At 35.2% G+C, this 10,024-nt stretch overlaps 1 protein-coding gene across 1 annotated transcript in view; it reads left to right on the top strand.

Moving 5' to 3' along the window:
• Positions 1-3,726: 3,726 nt before the first annotated feature.
• LOC111192561 (cortexin domain-containing 1) overlaps positions 3,727-10,024 on the top strand; it is a 49,876-nt gene continuing 43,578 nt past the window's right edge. Inside the window, exon 1 of the mRNA XM_022670135.2 lies at positions 3,727-3,817. The gene's annotated coding sequence lies outside the window, so the exon portion shown is untranslated. The remainder of the gene's footprint in view (positions 3,818-10,024) is intronic.

The following is a 10,024-nucleotide window of genomic DNA, read 5'->3' as shown; positions in this document are numbered from 1 at the left end:
TGCTTCTGATGCCATTGTCAACCAGGTCCAGCAAACCCCTTACATCTGCTACAGAATGCTGAATGCTAAGATGTGTTATATAATAGGTATATAACTGCCTGGCCTTAGTGTTGTAGGCTATAAGAGCAAGTTACTATGTGTTGATTAGTGTGGCTATATGCTAGCTGGGCTTTATCCCATTTTCTCCCCAATTTACATGGCCAATTACCCAACCCATTCATTAAGACTCCCCCTATCACTAGTAATGCCCCAACCTCAGGAGGGTGAAGACTAGCAAATGCCTCCTCCGACACATGTGAAGTCAGCCACCGCCTCTTTTCGAACTGCCGAGCAGCCAGCACGTCTGAGGAAAGTGCAGCAACTCGGTTCCGATACATCAGCTCACAGACGCTTTGTGCTGATCGACATCACCCTAGGACTGATGTGGGGAGAGAGTTCCATCTACCCACCCAGAGAGAGCAAGGCCACTTGTGCTCTCTCAGGGCTTTGGCAGCTGATGGCAAGCTACATAAATAAAGCAGTTCTAAACTGCTTTGCTTGGGTGGGCATTAGAGCATAATGGGTGGGCATGATAGTTATACTGTATGTCTTCAAACTTCAGGCAAAATAATTGAAGAGTACACTTTTATTATGTAAATTAATAAAGATGATCTAATTGTAATAAATTTAATACCCCACCTTGGTTAAATTACAAATATACTGATAGAACAACTCTGTTATGTGAAAAGGTGTCTAGTCATAGGCTGAGAATATAATATTCAAAAGTGGAAATAGAAATAAGTGATTAGTATAGTATGATTAGTAAATTAATGTGTTTTCTGACATATTTTTCACCTGAATTGCAACAGAATTTCTCTTTTTACAGATTGTTTTTACATTATAAACCTCTTTTAATACTGACAAAAGGAAGAAATTATTTACAAAAAGAAATAAGGAAGACATCTACTGTACTTTAATGGAAAAATCTAGTTAAGGATTGTAGGATTTTCCAGTTGATGTAATGGAAAATGTACGTGTACAATTCAGTTTTTTTTTTTTTTACATTTGTACAGTATAACAAATAATGTACAGATTACAAGTGCACATAAATAAACAGGTATCTATTTTCAATTAACTACTACACTACTATCTAATAGGGGTGTCACGATCTCGATATTTTATCGAAATCGAATCGAAATGAGGTCATGGTCTCGAGTATCGAAGTCAAAAAGAGGATCGACGATCCCTCCCGCGCGTGCTACGCAAATAGCGCAGCGCGCTACGCAAATGGCGCGGCACCAACACAGCGCATCCTATTCATTTAAATAGAGAGAAACGCTGCATGAGCGCAGCCCCGCCCTCAGTTCTGCTGTGTGAGAGACAGCTGCCTTTCAACCACGGAGGAGAAACTGAAAACGGATTTATAGAAATATAGACAGGGCTCTCAAGTTTTGAGTGTCGGCGGGAGTGTGATCACTGTTTTTTATCTGTCCAACGGGGGAGGGGGGGCGGGGGTTGGGCGCGCAGGTTTTGTATCTGTATCTAACGGAGGGGTGGGTGCGCGCAGGTGAGAGCGTGTGAACTCGCTGAAATGCGTGTCAGTGTGACTTGAGAACACTGACTATAGATCACAGTGAGGTGGATTAAAAATCTTAAACTTATAATTGACTACACCTGTTGCTTTCCATTGAATTAAAAAAACATCTTTCTCTCAGATAAAGTAAACACAAGCGTGTTTCTGACTAAAATAAAAGCTTTTCAGGAGAGATATAAGTTATGTGTAAATATTTATAAGACAATACCTGACAAAATCTGTTTTAATGACGTTAATAAACATCACTGTGACAGCGCTAGTCACAGTTTCACCACATCACTTATCTAACCAGCCTGTACTGATTTCTGCCCCCCAATAATGCTTTCAATTACCTCTAATAGCCTTTAATAGTCTTCATTAGCCTTTAAAAGACTTACCTGGCGGCCGTGGTGTGTCCACTAAACTCCGTAGTTATAAACATCCTGAGGTTAGCAGCGCGCTAACTGACCTGTTTATAATGTAATCCGAGCAGTGACTCCGTGTCGGCTGTTCTAACCTGCTGCTGTTAGCTGCTTGGGCTGAAAGATGAACTGTAGTGAGCTGTATTATCCGGTTAGTGGGGTTAAAACCTTTATTTGTTTACAGAAACAGTAAAAACGGACTGGCTGAGCCCTGTAGCCCGTGGCTGGGCTGTACTGAAGTAGTGACTGAGTGAAGAGAGCGGGGCTTGTGCTGCTGCTGCAGCTCCGACTAGTGGTTGGATGAAGAACTGCAGCTTCATGTAAGTGAGCAGTTTCACCAGCCATCCACACACAGCTCTGATAAACTGCTTGTTTTAATAGTGCACACTGTTGCTACCAAAAAAAGTCACTAGATGGCATTACCATATATATATCTTAATAAATAATAATAATAATATTTATAATATTTATAATAATAATAATAATAAATATATTATTTAAATTTTATGAGGCATAAAATAATAACAAGAAAAAAAAAAAGGAAATCGAGAATCGAATCGAATCGTGACCCTCAAATCGAAAATGAAATCGAATCGAGGATTTAGAGAATCGTGACACCCCTACTATCTAACTAACTAACTACTACAGGATCAGATTTGTTCCCTCTGATGTACAAAGGAATTTCTAACAGCAATAAGTACAAATTTGTACCATTTAACCAGCCAAAACGTACATTCAGTATTCTGTATCACTGTACTAATAAACAATATATATTTTAATTGCACACTGTTTATTTGAAAGACAGACAATTTTGGATCATCAAGTTTTTGAGCCGTATTTAGTTGATGATGATGTTTATAATCTTTATAATCTTTATTGGCACAAAAACCATGGGTACAAAAAAGGACTTTCACTGAAAGGTACCTTTTTGTACCTCAATATAAGGTACAGCCCCAGCGACAAGCTTTGTACTGTTTTAAGTACAAATCTGTACTTACTTTTCTTAGTGTGTAAACACATATACAAAGCGGCAAAGTGGCTAACATTTGGGGGGGGGGGGCAACGCCCTCTCAGCCCCCCTTTAGAACCAAAACTGACTTCTGCCCAGATAGCGTGAAGAATCAGCAGCATTGGCTGAGATTGGTATTGGGCTGATGGTTTACACTTAACAACCCGAGAATTGGCAAAAGCATCTTGAACCGATTCCCATATTATACTCAGCAACCGGTGTGTTGGCAAACGCAACTTGCGCCGACTCCCATATTATACTCGGCAACCGGGGTATTATATGGCACAACAGCTTTGGCAGATTATAATCAGTGATATTATACTCAGGTATACCCAGGTGTTGGCACAATAGTGGGTCCATATTTGAGAAGTGTTAGTACAAGGTTTAAATCGTTTAAGATATTAAAAAGGGACTTGAATTGACTAAATGGAATGATTTGCTAAATTGGAGACTTTGGAACACTTTGGGAGTTAAAACTGTTGCACCAAGATAAAGGCCACAAGGTGCTGTATCTTTTTTTTTATTTTATGTGATAATGTCTTCACATGTGGCTGAATGAAATGGGGTCTTACACGTCATCCTATTGGTCCATTAGCGTACAAACACATGTGTCTGAAATACCCCTCCCCTTTCACACCTCAGTCGAATCTGTCTGCCTCTCTCTCTCTCTCTCTCTGTCTCTCGCGCTCCCTCCCTCTCTCTCTCTCTTTCGCTCTGGCTGCTGCAGTAGTGCTGAGAGCTGGATGCTGCAGCAGCTCAACGCTCCTGATCCAGCCGCCGTGCAGCGAGCACCGGAGCACACACTACTTTCTACTCCACAGGATGTGAGATCAGGTAGGACACTTCATTTCTCTCCTCATCCCTCCATCACCGGGGCAACCCATCATCTGCCATCCTGCTGCTGCCTGGGTAATGAGAATGAGGGGGGGTTCAGCTACAGGCGATTTCCCTCCACATGCTGGGTTACGCATGAATTTACGCTTTAAACTCTGAGCTGAGGCTTAAAACCCAATCAAATTTATATTGTTTCATATTTAAATTGGTGATTAAGTGAAGAAAAGAATTTACAGTATTAAAAAAAGGGTACAGTGGAGTAGAGTGGAGGTAAACAGCTGCCATTAATCTGGTATTAATTTCAGATTTACTTAAATTGTAGTTGTAACACTTGTTTTGATAAAGTAACTATAAATCATTTTGATGTGAATTAAAGTGAATAAGTGCTTTATTATTCCACACACTAATGCATTATACTGTATATACACTGTATATAATACAAGACTACCTATTTATTACAATATATACTGTACTGTACACCCACTTTATATACACACGTTTTACTTATTCTCTACATTGTGTGATAGTTCTACAGTTCTACAGCTTTGAAAAAAAATTAAGAGACTACTTAAATTTCTGAATCAGTTTCTCAAATTCTGATATTTATAGGTATATAGGTTTGAGTGAAATGAACATTATTGTTTTATTCTGTATACTAGGTTTTTTTTCTATAAACATCTCTCCCAAATTCCAAATAAAAATATTTAGGGCATTTTTGCAGAAAATGAGAAATGGCTGAAATACCAAAAAAACATGCAGAGCTTTTAGACCTTAAATAATGCGAGGAAAACAATGCAAAGTTCATATTCATAAAGTTTTAAGAGTTCAGAAATCAATATTTGGTGGAATAACCCTGGTTTTTAATCACAGTTTTCATGCATCTTGGCATGTTCTCCTCCACCAGTCTTACACACTGCTTTTGGATGACTTTATGCCTTTACTCCTGGTGCAAAAAAGTCAAGCAGTTCAGCTTGGTTTGATGGCTTGTGATCATGCATCTTCCTCTTGATTATATTCCAGAGGCTTTTAATTTGGTAAAATCAAAGAAACTCATCATTTTTAAGTGGTCTTTTATTTTTTTTCCTGAGCTGTATGATTGCAGACTGTAGTCCTCCTGTAGTTATTTCTCTCTGCATGTTTTACTATCCTCCTTTTGCCCTGTTCTGCAATGGTTAGGATATGGTACAGTGATATAGTGACACTGAGGTGTTTAAAAACACCAGCAGCACTGCTGTATCTGATCCACTCATACCAGCACAACCACACAACTGGTCCTGTGTGGTCTGACCAATGAAGAAGGTTAAAAAAAGATAAAGATAAAAAATGATGCAAAGAAACTGAAGGTCTGGAGTCACCAATAATTACAGACTTCAAAGTGCTTCTGTATGCACAAAGGAGCTGATGAGATATTTCCATTTATGAAATAGGTACTTATTAATGTGAGGAATGAATATTTGAACTCTTATAACCTATGGGTTCCTTGGGATCCTTAGAGTCTTAATGGCTTGAGGCATCATCTAATGGTTTGTGGTGGTGCTGCCGCTCTGAAATGAGTTTATCTACAGCAGTTGTTTAAAACATCCTATCCATGCCAATAAGCTGGACCCCACAGAACCATCACAGAGCATGTGTTACAGTATTTAGGTGGTGGGTTATTATTCTCAGCACTGTAGTGATGCTGACATGGTGGTGGTGGTGTGCTAGTAGTGTGTGTTGTGCAGGTATAAGGGTGGATCTGATACAGCAGTGCTGCTGGAGTTTTTAAACACTGTGTTCACTCATTGTCTATTAGACACTCCTATCTAGCTGCTCTAACCGGATAGGCAGAAGCTCATCTGTTTCTGCTCAGTTTGTGTTGGTCAAACTCTTGTTCTTCAACAGTGCTCAGAAGATGCTACCCACAGGATCCTGCTCACAGTACACTGCTGGCTCATGGATTATTCTCCAATAGTCTAATAGTGACACCTCAGTGTCTTGCATCAAAGATTTGAGAAGAGAATCAAAGATTCGAGAAGATTTGAGAGGAGAAGAAAATTCAAAAAGAGAAAAGTTTTGATAAAATTTGAGAAGAGAAGCAAATATTTAAAAAGAATATAAAAGAATTGAAAAGAAAATCAAAGATTTTAGAATTTGGGAAGATTTTAGAAGAGAATCAAAGATTCGTAAAAAAAATTGATAAGAGAATCAAAGATTTGAGAAGATTTAAGAAGAAAAGCAAAAATTTAAAAAGAGAATCAATCAATCAATCATTTGAGAGAAGCAAAATTTGAGAAGAAAATCAAAGATTCAAAAAGAATATAAAAGACTTGAAAAGAGAATCAAAGATTTTAGAAGAAAAACAAATATTTAAGACGATTTTAGAAGAGAATCAGAAATTCAAGAAGATTTTAGAAGGGAATCAAAGATTTGAGAAGAGAATCAAATATTTTAGAATATTTTAGAAGAGAATCAAATGTTTTAGAAAAAAAATAAACATTTTAGACACTTAGAAGAGAATCAAAGACTTGAAAAGAGAATCAAAGATTTTAAAAGAAAAGCAAATATTTGAGAAGATTTGAGAAGAGAATCAAATATTTTAGACCAGTTTAGAAGAAATTAAAAGTTTCAAGAAGAGAATCAAAGATTTGAGAAGAAAATCAATGATTTAAAAAGATTTTAGAAGAGAATCAAAGATTTGAGAAGAGAATTAACGATTCAAAAACATTTGAGCAGTAAGATTTAAAATGAGAATTAAAGATTTGAGAATATTTAAGAAGAGAAGCACAATTTTGAGAAGAAAAGCAAAGAATTGCAAACATTTTAAACAAGAAGCAAAGATTCAAAAAGAATATGAAACACTTAAAAACAGAATCAAAGGTTTTAGAAGAAAATCAAATATTTTAGACCATTTTAGAGGAGAATAAAAGATTCTAGAAGAGAAGCAAATATTTGAGAAGAAAATCAATGATTTAAAAAGATTTTAAAAAAGAATAAAAGATTCGAGAAGTGAATCAACGATTCAAGAAGATTTGAAAAGTAAAGATTTGTAAAGAGAATTAAAGGTTTGAGAAGATTTGAGAAGAGAAGTACAATTTTGAGAAGAAAGATTCGCAAAGATTTGACCATTTTAGAAGAGAATCAAAGATTTAAGAAGAGACTCAAAGATTTTAGAATAAGAGGATAAAAGAGAAGACATGAGATAAGAAAATAATTTTAAATAAATTACAGCATCTGATGAATTGTGTGGTGAGCTGAACTGTGAGCTGAACCCACAACTGTGATATATATATATATATATATATATATATATATATATATATATATATATATATATATATATATTTACAGTATTTATTATATGATGGACTGCTTCTCTCAGGCTAGTACTGACACTTTTGATGTTTATTATATGATAAATAACCCATAACCCTGCTGATTTATTACATGTGGAGTTTACTGTGTGTTTGTGTTACTGGTGGAGCTGAAGTCTGATTTATTATTAATATAAAGAGCTCCTAGGCTCAGATTTATGACTGACTGTAACGAAAAATCGGCTCTAGTTGAAGAAATAACAATGCACTGCTAAAGTATGGCTCATTCTCTTGACTTGGCTGATTATTCTGGACTGTAAATTACACTGTACCTTTCAGAAATGTCAGTCAGTGAGAAGGTTTAGGTGTAGTTTTGATTTATTTATAAAGATTGATCCTTGAATTGGAAGAATAGGATTATTTTAAGACTGCTTATCACGAGGAGGGAGGTTTTCATTACTGCAATGCAGAAAATCTTATTATACAAACCTACAGCTCATAAAATAGCAGCTTCACTCTCTTCACTAAAGCTAATAAAAGAAAAGAGTACAAAGACAAAAAAGCATAGATGAGAAAAAAAATGACCAAAAAAGACAAAGAAAAGTATAAAAGAGAGGAGATTAGATAAGAAAATAATTTTGAAGAAGAGAGGGTAAGTGATGGCAAGAGAAAAGCGAAGAAGAAGCAAGATTTAAGAAGAAAATCAAACATTTAAAATCGAAGATTTGAGAAGTGAAGCAAAGGTTTGAGAAGAGAATTGAAGGTTCGAGAAGAGAACCAAAGATTTAAGAAAATAATCAAAGATTCAAGAAGAGAAGCAAATATTTGAGAAGATTTGAGAAGAGATTCAAAGATTCAAAACGATTTTAGAAGAGAATCAAAGATTCAAGAAGATTTGAGAGAAACAAAAATTTAACAAGATTTAAGAAAAAAACAAAGATTCAATAAGATTTGAGAAGAGAATCAAAGATTTAATAAGATTTAAAAAGTGAATCAAAGATTTAAGAGGATTTAAGAAGAAAAGCAAAGATTTAATAAGATTTAAGAAGAGAATCAAAGATTCAAGTAGATTTGGTAATAGAATCAAAGATTTAAGTAGATTTGGTAATAGAATCAAAGATTTAAGTAGATTTGATAATACAATCAAATATTTGAGAAGATTTAAAAAGAGAATCAAAGATTTAAGAAGAGAACCAAATATTCAAAATAAATTGAGAAGAGAATCAAAGATTCAAGAAGATTTTAGAAGAAAGGAAAAGATTCTATAGGATTTGAGAAGAGAAGCAAAGATTTGATCATATTTGAGTAGAGAAGCAGAAATTAAAGAAGAAAGAAAATATTTGAGAAGAAAAAATAAAGTAAAGTTTCAAGAAGATTTAAAAAAGAGAAACATAGATTTGAAAAGATTTAAGAAGAGAAGCTTCAAAAAGAGAAGACTCAGTAGAAAAAAATCTTGATATATGAGAAAAAAAAGAAGATAAATTTGAAAACAGAAAATTTTATAGAAGAGAAGATTTAAGAAGTCAGCACAACTTTGGAAAAGTAAGGATTTGAGCAGAGAAGACTGAGAAAAGAGGAGAATATGGTATGTAATATTTGATCATAATTCAGTATTTGCAGTAGAGCAGTAAATCTGTCGGCTGCAGGTCACTGTCTGAAGAACAGAAAGTGGAGACTGGAGATGAAGCGCTGAAGTGCAGACTCTGAGAGAGAACATTAGTGTCTGTGTTTATCTGTCTGTGACTGTCCTGCTGATGTTCTGGTGTCTGCAGGAGTTGTGCAGTAAATAAAGCCGGCTGTCGGGGCTTGTTTTGTTTGCTGTGGGGAAGATGAAGCCGGTCTGATGTCGGATCATTTGTGGGAAAACAAACGTGGATGTTTGAGACAGACTGAAAACCAAATCCATCACAGAACATTATGTAGCAGTGAGGAAGAAAGCTCAGCTGATCTAAGCTGATATCGAATTTACACACATAGACTTTATAAATTCATCTAATCATCTAAACATCTAATGTTCAGTTACTGAAGTGACTGTTTCAACTGTACATGAAAAGCTAGAGCATTGTTTTGAGGATTACTGGATTGTTGGAACAGTGATGCCATTCCCATCATTTCTGCTGTAGACTCAAAACATTTGAGTTTGAGATTAAAAGATAATTATGAGACAAACGACCAACATTTCAGCTTTTATTTCCAAGTATTTAAATCTGAATCTGAAACACAGTTCAGAAGATTCAGCACCTTCTGTCTGAACCCACCCATTTTTCTTATGAGGAAAATTATTGGAACTGATCAACTTAAAGTAAATTAAAGTGAATAAGACTTAATATTTAGTTGCAAATCCTTCGCTTGCAATAACAACATCATGTCTGTGATCCACTGACATCACTAAACTTCTGCATTCTTCTTCTTCTGTGGTGCTTTTCCAGGCTGCAGTGGGTTTAGGGTCATTATCTTACTTCTTTAAGAAGGATCTCCCAATCAGTTTGAGTTCATCTTTTTTTTAAATTAACACACTGCAAAAAACTAAACCTTAGCAAGTTGAATTTTCAAAATTTAAGGCAATAAATCTTAATTTCTTCTCTGATAAGACTTTTTGTCTTACTAAGCATTGTGTAAGTGTTAGATTATTTTGCTTATTTTAGGGATAATTATCTTAATCATTCTTACTTAGAATTTGTACCTTATTTTAAGTAATGTGAACTCAAAATAAGCACAATCAAGCAGCAATCAAATTATTCTGATTCTTGTGTCCAAAAACAGTGACTTTTTTGCTTGATTTAAGTGTTACTTCACTCATTTTGAGACTTCTTTTTTTAAGAAATCTTACTAAGAAAATGTTGCTTAACCCATTGGCAGATTTTTTTGCTTAATATACATATATTTGTCTTAATTTGCATACATTTTTATGTCTAGT

Source organism: Astyanax mexicanus, chromosome 16 (genome assembly GCF_023375975.1).
Source record: "Astyanax mexicanus isolate ESR-SI-001 chromosome 16, AstMex3_surface, whole genome shotgun sequence".
Lineage (NCBI taxonomy): Eukaryota > Metazoa > Chordata > Actinopteri > Characiformes > Acestrorhamphidae > Astyanax > Astyanax mexicanus.
Note: the sequence above shows the minus strand (reverse complement) of the source record. Positions and strands in the feature narration are given on the sequence as shown.